This window comes from Haemaphysalis longicornis, unplaced genomic scaffold (genome assembly GCF_048455015.1).
Source record: "Haemaphysalis longicornis isolate Haplotype H1 unplaced genomic scaffold, Haemaphysalis longicornis Haplotype H1 scaffold_1, whole genome shotgun sequence".
Classification (NCBI taxonomy): Eukaryota; Metazoa; Arthropoda; class Arachnida; order Ixodida; family Ixodidae; genus Haemaphysalis; species Haemaphysalis longicornis.
In genome coordinates, this window is record NW_027526203.1 from 55,858,505 (window position 1) to 55,871,102 (window position 12,598).

At 49.0% G+C, this 12,598-nt stretch overlaps 1 pseudogene; it reads left to right on the forward strand.

Annotated features, from left to right (window-relative positions):
- The window catches only part of LOC144171957 (uncharacterized), a 36,255-nt pseudogene extending 26,487 nt beyond the window's left edge, over positions 1–9,768 (forward strand).
- Positions 9,769–12,598: the final 2,830 nt, after the last annotated feature.

The following is a 12,598-nucleotide window of genomic DNA, read 5'->3' on the forward strand; positions in this document are numbered from 1 at the left end:
CTGTGCGTGCTAAAAAACCACTCCCCAAACGGTTCCATTTAGCTCATCTGGACACCACCTCACGCTTCAATGTAGGGCAACAAATACGCCCACCCAACAAGCCTGCGCTTTTACCTCCCGTGCTGTGGAGGTGCACGAGGACAGTCACCCGCTTGTCACGTCCAGAGAGATAATCCAGCATTATCGCCTTCTGCGACAGACCATACCTTCGCCTTACCCTGAGCTTTCCAGAGAACAACAAACTACCCTACGGCTCATACAATCCGGGCTCCTTCCCACAGCCTACGCGTCTTCACGTAATGCATCCGAATGGCTACGACGCTGAATGTAAATTTTTCTCAGAAGTAGGAATACTCCGCCCCGTAATCGGGGTGTGCGACTTTAGCCCTGAGCACCCTCTTCTCTTTCCGTCAACTACCCAACAAGAGCAATGGAAGATGCTGCTGTCCAGGCCCTCTCTACCTACGCAGCTTCAGCGGGTGGACAGAACACAGGCCGCACGGACTGCATATGGGCCCCACAGAAGAAGGAATCACTTCCCAAGGCTGCACTCTGGGCCGTTCAGAAATCTTAACAGAAGTATTTCTTCCTCCTCCTTCTCAGCCGCAAGTCTCGTCACCTCCGTCCCCGGCGCAGAGACGGAGAAGTCAGATCGTCTAACACTGGGTTGGAGCTTACTTTGATTTTATAAAAAAAAAGTTTCCACTCTTACTACACCAATACAACTGAACCAAACACCGTTCATGCATCATGCATTGATTTAACTTTACCAAGAATATCTCTTTGAAGCCGGGTGTCGAACCGGAATTTTTTCGGGTTCGGTTCGGGTTCGGGTTCAAGCCTTTCGGGTTCAGTTCCGGTTCGGTTCCGGAGCACCATTTCGTTCCGGTTCGAACCGGTTCGAACCGGTTCAAAGGGTTCAAACGGGTTCGGAGGAAAAAAAAGCAGGAGTGTTTTTTGTGTTTAATTTTTTAGTGCTGCATTTTCGTTTCATTGTAACGTCGGTATAAAAACAAATTTATATTGTATGTTTCTTTGAGCAAACGTTCTCATTTTGGCGATTCAAAAAGACCCTGCAACCCAGTTTTTAATTTTTTCGAAATCTCAAATGCTTCCAGAACGTAGTCAATGAACACGTGCAATACTAAGATAATAGAGGGTGGCAAAACACCTCAGGCAAAAATTACCGTTCTATATCTATTAGGAAAATTGGAAACTTGCTCAAACGTTTTTCTTTCTTTCTCTTCTTCGACCGCCAGAAAAACGCCATTACAGCAGTGGAGGGGCTATTGGCCGGCTTTCCTTCAGCTGCAGCAATGAACGCATTCAATATCCACGTAATAAAATTGGAGATGCTTGCACTATATAAGTCGCGCAAGGCCTGGAGGATTTCTTTCAATGTAAGCACTGAAAGACACACCGCCACTTATCAGTAGGTTTGAAATTGTTTATTTACATGTTCCGTTGTCGCGTTTCACAGTGGTAGTAGTAGTCATCGTCAAATCCATCTATATCGTCGTCTTCCTCACGCATGACTGGCGGCCCAGGATCGCTTTGTCCGCACGCTTTCACATGTGTTCGAAAGTGGAGCGCGTCAACACGTGCTAGAACCAGTGGCAACCGGGTCCCCGAACTATGCGTCTCTAGCACGAGCTGTCTTGTGCATCCCCCATGAGGCGCGGTCGCACATGAACTGTTTTCTTAGTATTTGTTTCCGAGCGCCAAGCGCAAGCCTGGACGATGCCAGGCGCTCTACGTAAGGTGCCTGCTCACGTGCACGGTAAGCGGCTGGAGTAACTATGCCCCGGAGGTTTTCTGATGACGCCGCACACATTACAGCCAGCAACAGCAGCTTCGCTGTTCAAAATGGTGCAGCTTGCTCTACTGGCACAAGGGTGGAGAAACAGCGGAGCTGAGGGTCATCCTCGCTTTTTCGGATCTTGCTCTTTTCCTAAGTTTTGCTGGGCTCCGTTCAGTTTTCTTTAGGTTTCGGGATGTTCTTGCTAGGCTAGACTAAGTGTTGAGGGGTGAGGCCAAGTTTACCCGGTTTTACAAGGCCGTTCCGGCCGGTCCCCCACACTAACAGCGGATCCCAGAGGGAAGACGCTAGGTCGACCTTCAGATGCACTGTTTCTCCAGCCTTGCGCCACTAGTGTAGCTGCGCCATTTTGTTTTTGCGTTTCATTAGCCCGAAAAAGACTCTCACCTTTAGGATGGTATATCGTAAAGGGTGCGCACACGCATATGCCCCTTGTGCTAATACTCGATGATGATGATGATGATGATTATGATTGCTATTGGTTTCCCCTTTGAAGCGGGGTGATGACATGTCATCTTACCAAAAAGGACCAATATAACCATGTTTTAAACTCTTGGTTTAATACTAGCGCTTCCTAGGCCAGGCACTAAAGCTTATTAGGCCCGAAATACTTTCTTTTCCCTGTTACAGGTGGTAACTGTCCTAGGCAATATTCCCCTCTCTGCTTTTCGTCCAACAGCATTCTAATCTTCTTTTCGTCCCCTCGACAGCCTTGAAGTTAACTTCCTCACTGATACCCTTAAATCCTAGGGCTTCTGAAAGCCCAATATTCCCTTCATGTAGATTTGGATGGATACCCTCACATTCTAACACTATGTGCCGCATAGTTTCTGTTTCTTTTCCACAGATCACACATACCCCATCGTTTTATGAATACTTCCCCACAAAACTCTTAGTGCGCAGGCAACCTGCTCTAGCCTCAAAAAAGCAAAGCACTGCCCTGGGAATTATCGTAGAAATTTTCCTTTCCGATGTTCAATTTCTCAGCCCCGTACATCTCTAACGACGTTTTAGCTTTCATTTCCCTCCATTTATTCGTTTCAATCTGTCTTGCCTCTTTTTTGGTTACCTTGGCTGTTTTGGATTCTCCACTGTTCTTTCCGTATTTCCTGGTTAACCTTCTAGTCTTTCTTAACCACTGCGTGTCCACACTGTTCAAGTATAGGTACCTAAAAACCTTAGCTGCCTACCTTCGTTGATCCATTGCCCTCAACCTCATCTCAAAGCATATTTTACTCTCAGCTTCTCTAACCTCAACCGACGCCCAGCCCATATCTCCCTGAACTGCTTCGTTAGTTGTTTTTCTATGCGCGCCTAAGGCCAAACGTCCTACTGTTCTCTGGTTTACTTCAAGGCCTGATAGAACGACTGATTTTAAGCAGAGTACAGCATTCGCTCTCGAGCAGGCGCGAAAGCCGGCTTCACTGTTATACAATCATTTCTGCGGTGGTGCACCAATTACGGGCAGCGCAGGTTTCGTTCTTAGTATTTTTTTTTTTGTGGACGCCACCGAACCAGGTTCAAGCTTAAGTAGCTCCGCTGTTAAAAGAAAGCCACAAAGGTAATGCAGAAATGAAAGGCGTATCTTCTGCGACGAGCAAAGCAGGCAGCACCGCTCCGTGCTGCGATACTTAGAGCTTTCGCAGTGCTTCCAGACGCGAAGGAAAGAGTGAACACGTTTATCGGAAGCTTTGCCGAGTTCCTTTAACTGCACAATCCACTGCAAAATGTTTTTAATTGGAGGTCAACGATTCAACATTAACGTAAACGATATAAAAGGTTCACAGGGACACCTAAAGGGACCCTGCAACACTTACCATCGACTACTCAGAATGTATCTTGGGGTAAAGTCTATCGTCCCAGCAATCTCTTCCCGCAAGAATTATGAAAATACGTTCACTATTACCGAAACTACGCGCGATGAAAAATCGCGCATAAATGTTCCCTCTCAACTCAACCGCAGACAACGCGACGAAAGCTGCGCCCTCTCTCCCGGAGAGAGGGGCGGCTTGCGGCGGTCTGTTCGGCGGCGGCCTTCGATATGTCATAGGCGGAGGAGTTCTGTCCTTTTCCCCGCAACGCGGACGGGTCTAGTTCCGGTCTGGTGCCACAAAAAAGCAGGCATGGCGGCCTGCTCGCAAGCAAGCGCTCAGGCTGGTAGGGCGTTTCTGAAGCAATAAACGTTTGTTGTCGAGTGGGCTCGTTGAAAGTGGAATATTTAGTTCGTCACTCAAACTCCGCGCGCACTCAAAACAAAAGAAACACCAAAAGCACGCGGTCAGGTTCAGACATGGAAGAGGTTCATACACAGCGCCGACGACGGCGGATTGTCACAGGAAATGCCAGAATTTAGCCGCGAAGTTGACCAGCGCCAGCCAATAGGAGAGCCAGGACCGCCATGGCCCGATTGACGTCGCAGAAGCCATGCCAGGGGTGCATAATGAGGAGAATTGAAGAGAGTGCGGTTGGTTTTTTGGCGTCTTTCACGGTGATTAGCGCACTCACCGCTTCGCGTACACGTGTAATATTTGGCTCGGGTGTTCCTGGCAGTATAATCTAAACGTCGCGCAGGTTTACTTGCAGTGCACAAAGAGTGTTGCAGGGTCCCTTTAAAGGGGCCCTGAAAGGCGTTTTGAGCACACTAAATGAACTAGCGCAATCGTTAGATTGGGTCGTCAACGTCATCTGTGCCAAGTCTGGAATACTGATTCCTGTCAGAAATCAGAAGTCAGAAGTCAGAAGTCAAATCAGAAATCCGACTGATTCCTGATTTTTCTGCACTGAAATTTAACCCGAAGCTAGGGGCTTCCTGGCTGCAAATATTTATTAGCCGCTGCATATCGGTTTGGTTATCAGCTAAAAGAACAATGTCGTCTGCGTATAACATTCCCGGAATATGCTGTTGTACCACTTCGCCTTGCAGCATATTGGTTAGGCTAAACCCTACTTGACTTTCTTCCAGTTTCTTTTCTAACCCTGCCATGTATAGCATGAACAGTATTGGGCTCAAAGGGCATCCCTGTTTCAGTCTCCGATGGATGTTGACCTGCTGGGCGCATTTCTGTCCTTCCCAAGTAAGGTGCACTCTATTGTCTTTATAGATTGCTATAAGGAACTGTACTAACTCGTGATCTAATCCCTGGAGTTTCAGCATTCTCCACAGCCGTCCTCTGTTTACGTTGTCATATGCCCCTTTAATGTCTAAGAACGTAATCCATAGTGGTCTATTCTGTGCTTTCGCAATTTCAATGCATAGCGTTATCACGAACAGATTGTCATCCAGTCCCCTGTCTTGTCTAAATCCATTCTGCAGTTCCCCAAGTATTTCATTTTCTTCCATCCCTGCTTTAATTTCTGATTTTATCGCCTGCATTACGAATCTGTACACCACTGACGTTACTGTGAGTGGTCTGTATGAATCAATACTGGCTTTGTCTATCTGCCTTTATATATTAATTTCATCCTACTTTCTAACCAGTCCTCTAGTATTTGTTTGGTTTTTATCACCTTATCTATTGCCCTCATAAACGATTCCTTACTTTTAGGTCCAAGTAGGTTTATCAGTTGCATTGGTATTCCGTCCGGGCCCATTCGCCAGCACGTGCTCTCCTTCTAAATGTTCCCCCTCCTCATCAATCAGGAATTTTTCATGTTTATCGTTTTTTGAGCTTAGGGATTTTACATGGTTCCAAAACTTCGTGGATGCGCTTTTGTCCTTCTTCCGTATTTCTGCCATCCATTGTTCGCTTTTCTGCTTGATCTTTGCTTGCACCATTTTCTGCACTTCTAGTTTTTTCCCACGGTAGACAACCCACTTTTCCTTCACTACCTCCGCGGGTAACATACCAGTTCTTTTTGCTTCTCTCTGTTCTCTCGACGCCTTTCTTCGCTGGTCAATAGCCTCTTTTATTTCCTTATTACACCAGCTTCTCGGCTTTCTCTTCCCTTTCCATCGGTTTCGTTCCTTTGCTTCATTCATCTTACCCTTTATGAACGCAATCATTTCATCGTAATCCGAATTTTTGCCTGGGTATTTATTGATTTCATCTTCCAATCTAGCAGCGATGATCTTTAACTGCTCATTATTCAAATTATTTCCTCCTATTGTACTCTCCTTAGGCATGCAATAGGCTTTCCGCAATACATCGGCGCGCAGCGGTAGCGCGAGCTCAAGCGCGTCCAAACCGGCCGTGGCAGAGTGGAGCAGATCCACGCATGCATGCCGTTGGCGCCGATAGTGCCACATTTGGCGCTGCGGGCTGCGGTGTCACCGATGTTCAAGTTCGCGCCACTCGCTGCCCGCATTTGCTGGATTCGCTGGGTTCGCCGTTATTCGCTTGTCTCCATGCTTGTCTCCGCTCTGTCGAAGACGCCGAGGACTCCGTACCGCTTCCGAGCACGAGCGAAGCCGTCGCAGCCCTGGCCCTGCTACGGCGACACTGCAGCGCCATTGAGGGCAGCATACCGTAGAGAAAGCAGCCACCAGCAACGCGTTGCGCTCCAAGAAGCGGGCAGCTACACTCGCGCAGTTCTTCCGCTCCAATAAATCATTCTTTTCTTTCCTAGAAAGTGTCGTATCAATAGTGAACTGCAAGGTGGTAAGAGCTCAGCATCAGCTCGTAACTCCGTAGGCAGGATTGCTCTCGTGTAAGTTTTTTTTGCTTCAATTTCTGTATAGACTTTTTGCTATATCGAACAATTTACAGTCCTCGCGCTGTTCGATATAAGGGGGCTTTACTGTATTATTTTTTCTTGCTGAATTTAAAGCTTGATACAGCGTTGAATGGTCAACTTTGCAGTGACTTACCCTACCTTATCCAGGAGTGGTACCTACACCTAAAGGGAATGGCCTCCCCAGAAAAGTTACTGGATAGTGCACGTCTTCAGACAGACTATAGGACATGTATGCACGAAGCATTGAATACTTGACAGAGAATAATGCAACTAATTTAGAACACAATAGGGGAGCTCATTACAGCAGACTCGACATTTGGGCTGTGCCGAAATCTCAACCAGACTCACTATGTTACAAAGCACCAGCTTCTCATGTCTGCCCGGGGTCCTGATGGAACCTATAAGATGGATTGCGTTGACACCAAAACCAGTGTTGTACGGAACGGCGTTCCAAAGAACAGCGTTCCTAGAACTAGTTCCTTTTTGGAGGAACGTCACCGGTCCATTAAGGATCGGTGGAACTGTAACGCTAACTCGTTAGGTTTATGAAGGAACGGCAGGAATGGCGTTCTCTCTGCAAACATTACATCACTAGGATTTGGCTACTTTGATGCCAAGGCTTGAGTACAAAAATCCACAAGTCGCTACTGTGTTTATCTTCCTATAATCTGCCTGCTTTGCCCGCCCTTCAGCGGGACGTTCTCCCTGGAAGGGGAAAGGCAGAAGAATAAACACGCAGTGGGCCGCAGCTTGTGCTTGCGTTCTTTCCGGTCGAGCTGACGCGGCGTTCAACGGGTGATTAGCAGGCCCGCAAGAATGCTTTTCGCCTTTTACGAGTCGACTGGGGAGGCCAGGATGCTCGTCTGGCCAATAGAATTGTTCCCTGCCGGGGAAGGGTTGTCTAAGCAGCGCTGCATGTCCCCTGTGAAAGCAGCGTATCTGTATATTGTCAGGGGCAATTACCGCCTTAGTGCGCGCGAGTCGCGGATGCGTCGTTGTTGTGGGAGTTGTGCTGGCTTTGAGGTCATTGGGAGGGTCACCGGCTGTCAATAGAGCTGGGGCGCCACAGTGCCTCGGGATGTATTACTGCTCGAAGTTAGAGAAGCCCCGGATACATGGACTCGACGAGGAAGGGTCGAGTCGACTGTCGGGTTTCAGCTACCTCGACCCTCCCGCGTTTATATAAACCCCACTGTCGCGCGCTTCGACGCACTAACTGGCGCGGGCCCCCATGAAAAGAGCAGCGCAGAAATGGAAGGAACGTGTCGCGCGGCGCTTTCAAACGCGCTCATTCCGAGAAAGACCGCTCCTGCTCGCACCGGATGTCCTAACTGCCACCACATGGGGATGGACCCCGACGAAAAGGACTTGCTTTTTCCCCTTCCCCCGGTGCTCAGCGGAAGGAGGAGGGGAACATGAAGACAGACAGACGCGGTCCGGGTGCCGGAGCTCTCGTCCCGTGGTCTTCGGGCTCCGCCCGAGCACTGTTTCTTAGGCTCCCGCTGGCCTCTAAATAAATGTACAGTTTTGTATCGGAGGTTGAGTTTGTTGGTTGAGGATACCCGGAGTCAGATCATCAGCGCTGCTGCAGCTTGGAGGAGAAGCCCCGGGGAAAAGAACATCGCGAAGATAACTGGCGCAGTGGACAGGATCTTCAACCGCGACGACTCAACCAGCGGGTGGGCGAGACGGGCCCCTCGACGGACGGAGCACGCGGAGAAATCACGGTCTGCTGAGTGAGATCGCCCGGAGCAGCGAGCTCGCCACCCAGGTGGAGAAGCGGCTCGACTGGCGCTCAACGGACTTCTCAATGGCGACCGAGGCAAAATCGCACATTGGTGCACTTGGTTCCCGAGAAATGCCCTTGATTGGTTCCCTCACTATTTATTACTAGAAGGGCTGCGTAGTAATTGTGGTTACCACCACACTAGCTATTCCCATGACTTTCCTCTGATATCTAACTTGACACCTCCTTGCGTGTCTCTCAAACTAGGCTGAATCGGAGGCTTTCTGCAATCCTGCCTAAAATTGCGTGAGATTTCTTTATATACATTCGATACGCTCGATTTCTTAATATACCCTACTACTTGGCATTGTTAGCATATGTTCTGGAATAATGCTATGCTTATATCATTAGACGTTCACTGAACAAGGGAATGTATACCGTGAATCTAAAGTCACTCATAACTGGTCCTATCCTCACTATTTTATTCATGCTTTTGAATACCCTGCCCATAACTTTTATTTCTGTCGTTATTTTTCACACGCTACCAAACAGTGTAAAGTCCAACAAGAGCGGTTATTATAAACAGGGGAAGCATGATATGCGTGCGTAATAAACCCAAGCAATCGAATTGCCAGATGCCGAATGTACATTATCCTCGATATCCAAGGGATCATATTCATAGCCTTACGTAGCAAAACTTTGTACAAAGCATTGGAGCATCTTGAACTTTAAGTCTGGAACTTAGCTTGGTAATAACGGCCAGGACGGCCTACAAAATCTCCCAAATTTCTCCACAGTCCTTCTATCGTTCTGTGAATCAAGAATCCCAACACAATATTTCGTATTTCGGAATGTCCTCCGTCGTAGGGAATTCGTCTTTCATTTAAAAGAATAAAGCCGTCACTGGTGCTCGTTGCCTCGCGTGTTTTCAGGATATCTAAGTAAATGCTTGAGAATTCTTTTAAACAAGCCAGCGTCAATTCGAGAGTCAAATGCTACACATTGCCATGCTACACGTATGCTTTGATCGGTGATGTGTGTGTGGGCAGTATGGACGTGACTGTGTGTGTGTGTATGCACGCGCCCCGTAAGCTGCTTAGATTGCGGGGGGCGGTGGGTGTAGTGCAGCTGGTAATGCTGTGACCTAAGGTGTTTGAGAATGTGTGTGAGTGCGCGCCTGTAAACCGCTAGTGTTGCAGTGGGCGCCGGCAGCTGGTATTGCTGCGAGTGAGTCGTAGGAGCCCTAGCTGCCTGTTTGACGCTGACGCAGCTTTGACGAGTAACAAGTAAAAGAAACTTGAACGGGTATTTCGAAGCCACCACCCGTGTTGTGTCAGACGAGCTGCTTCCAGGTAGGCTTTCCCGCCAGTGGCAGGAGTTGGCGGAAATTCGCTGCTCCTTCCCTCAAGAATGGGAATCGCGTGCATCGAAGGGTGAAAGCGGAGCCCTCCGCACACAGGCGGCACCGGGAGTCACGCCAGTTGTCAGCCGCTACCGCCATAGAACGGACCAGCTGAACGCTGAACCACCCGGCGGGGCCGGCCAGTGATGGTAACTCCGAGCGCGGCGTGTTGAGCTGCCGTCAGTTGCTCCCACGGCATAAAAAATATATAAATAAACATGAGAATAAAGAATTGTCGAGATAAAGTTCCATACTCCAACGAGTTCTCTCAAAGCAATTCAGCACTATGACACGAAAACATTGGGAATCAACCTAAATGTACACCCCGGATTCGATCGGAGCAGTCAGTCAAAAGATACTCCCAGGACTCAAAAGATAAACGAAAAAATAACCTTTCCTGCGCACAGCTTACCATTCATGAGCGGTCGGTAATTTCTCGCGGGCTCATATTTTGTCTGGGTTCTGTCCGATACAATGAGTTTGTTTTGCTCAAACATCTGGATGTTTCACGGAGTTCGCGCTTAATTATAACAATACTTCTTCGATAAGCCCCATAAATAACGCAATATATTCCAACCTCCCGCAATGGAGAGCGGCAGTGGACACCGAAAGCGGAGCGGTAAAGGCTCTTACATTGAGGCCGCTAAAAAAGACATCATGCGATATTGAAACCCATGATTCAATATCGTCAATTTCTCTGCTGCATCTCTGCTTTGCCTTCGTGCGTATCCCGTTCGGCTGCTAGCTCTTATCTTCATAAACTGGTCCCACTCGGTAATCTTAAGCTGCGTGCACCCTCTGTGGATTTGCGGGGGCCCGCCTCTAGTTTTGTGACGAGTACATAGCGGTCACAATTCGTAGAATTTCCTCTGTGTTTAGCCATTCGGCTTCCTTCTTAGCGTTTTTATGTATATGAAGTTTGGCGTGGTGTCCCTACACACGCTGTTTCCAATCCTAGAGGGGAACGCGGGGTCGGGCACCAAAGACCGCCGGTCCTGCTGTCCAGCCAGCCAGAGATTAAGTCCTTTAATTCATTCCCGCTCCTCCTAGATCGTCCTCGAGACTTTGGAAGAACTTCCACAGTGACGTCATTATTATGACACCCTCGGGCTCTCAGTTTCTGCGGCCGCACGACGGTCGCAACGACCGTATGATTTCACCTGGCTCGCCAGTCGCACGTCGTGAGCCTCTTACGAGTGTACGACGCCAAAATAGGTCCTAACGATCAATCATTCGCGGACTGAAAAACCCGCATGCAAGGAGAGCAATGATATGCCGCACGTCCTACAATCGACCCTTCACTGCGGGGAAGCCGGTCTCATTCCTTGCCACTGCCCCTACCACGAGGGTTTTGGCCCGACATTAAGGAATGCAATACTGCCAGCCCACATGCTTCCCCCGGCCGCCGTCGTCATCGCTGCAGCGACGTCAGTCCCGTCCCCTCGCTGCACTCTCTACGATGACCAGCGAGAGATCTTTGCTCTCGCCGGGGAAACTCAGGACGCCGTTCTCCGTGACAGGGCTGATTGGTTGATTTTAGGGTTGAACGCGCCGACGCAACGCAGGCGATGAGGCGCGCCGTAGTAGAGGGCTTCGGATTAATTTCGACCACCTGGGAATCTTTAACATGCGCCGAAATCTCGTACATACGGGCGTTTTTGCTTTTCGCCTCCATCAGAAAAGCGGTCGCCGCGGACGGGAATCACACCAGCGACCTCGTGCACAGCACCGCAACGCCTTAGCCAGTGAGCCACCGCGGCGGGTCCGGGATAGGGGTGCCGGCGTCCACATATGCCAACATCCTCCACGGACGCGACGACGGGCACCGGGACATGACTCCCCGATGGAACTAACCCGTCCACCCGTCCATGAATCCAGTTTTTTTTCGACCACTGAAACTGGCGATTTGGCATCAACTACAGCAACGCACCCTGGCAACACCAGTGTAGTTCACCCCAAAATTCCGATCTCCGTCCAGGAACCCCCCTGGACTGCTCTGGTGGATACACGTGAGGACTTGTGTGATGAGTTGCCAGCTTGCTAGCGAATTGAAAAAGTGATAACACCGTTCAAGGACCGCACATTCGCTCAGCTGCAGGCGGCATTCATCTCCTTACACCGATCGGCGTGTGCGGAGCCACATTTAAGATGCGGAACGCGCATTTCCCAGTTGGCTTCCTAGTTCTCAGTGTGCTCCAAGCGGTTCATTCCCAGATTAAACTTCCTTCATGAGTATGGGACCGTTTTTAAAGGCGATAGTTTTCCTCGGGCTACTTAAAGATCAGCAATTTTGGTCCGCCTGTATGTCTGTCTGCCTGTCCCTGGATTCAGCCACACGGCAAACAATAAAAAAATTCTGAAACAAGACAATTGTATAGGCAAAACCTTCCCAAGCCACTAAATCTGCTACCATACTTCGGAAAGCTAAACGATTTTTTTTTTACTTTTAATAGCACAGCGATAAACTCCTTTAACGAAGGATGGCGTACCTTTGGTTTTGGGGGAGAAGCAACGCATGGCTTTTGAAGGTACTCCTATACTCGGAAACTGACGACGATTCCTAGACGGAACTGCACGCCGTTGTAAGCAACGTTGGCTTCGACACCGTCTTAGTACAATGGCTGGATGCAGTCGAACGAGCGATTGCCTTAAAAATCCGTGCTCTTTCCCGATTGGAGAGCAACTATTCAAGGACGGAGAAACATCGATTGTTTGGTTGTGAAGTTTATGAAAGCTACGGATTTACTTTGACAACCCGTGGATCTTTAACGTGCGCCGAAGTCTCGAACACACGGGCGTATTCGCTTTTAGAGACTGAGAAAGTGCTTGGTTGTAATATGGGCAGCATTTGAATTGGAAGACCCACAACCCCGCCATTCTGGGCGTGTTGCGCGCGCTGGCATCAACTCACTTTCGACCACAGTTGTTCGGTCACATCGAGACGTGCGAAGTCTTTTATACATTACACTGCAGAAAC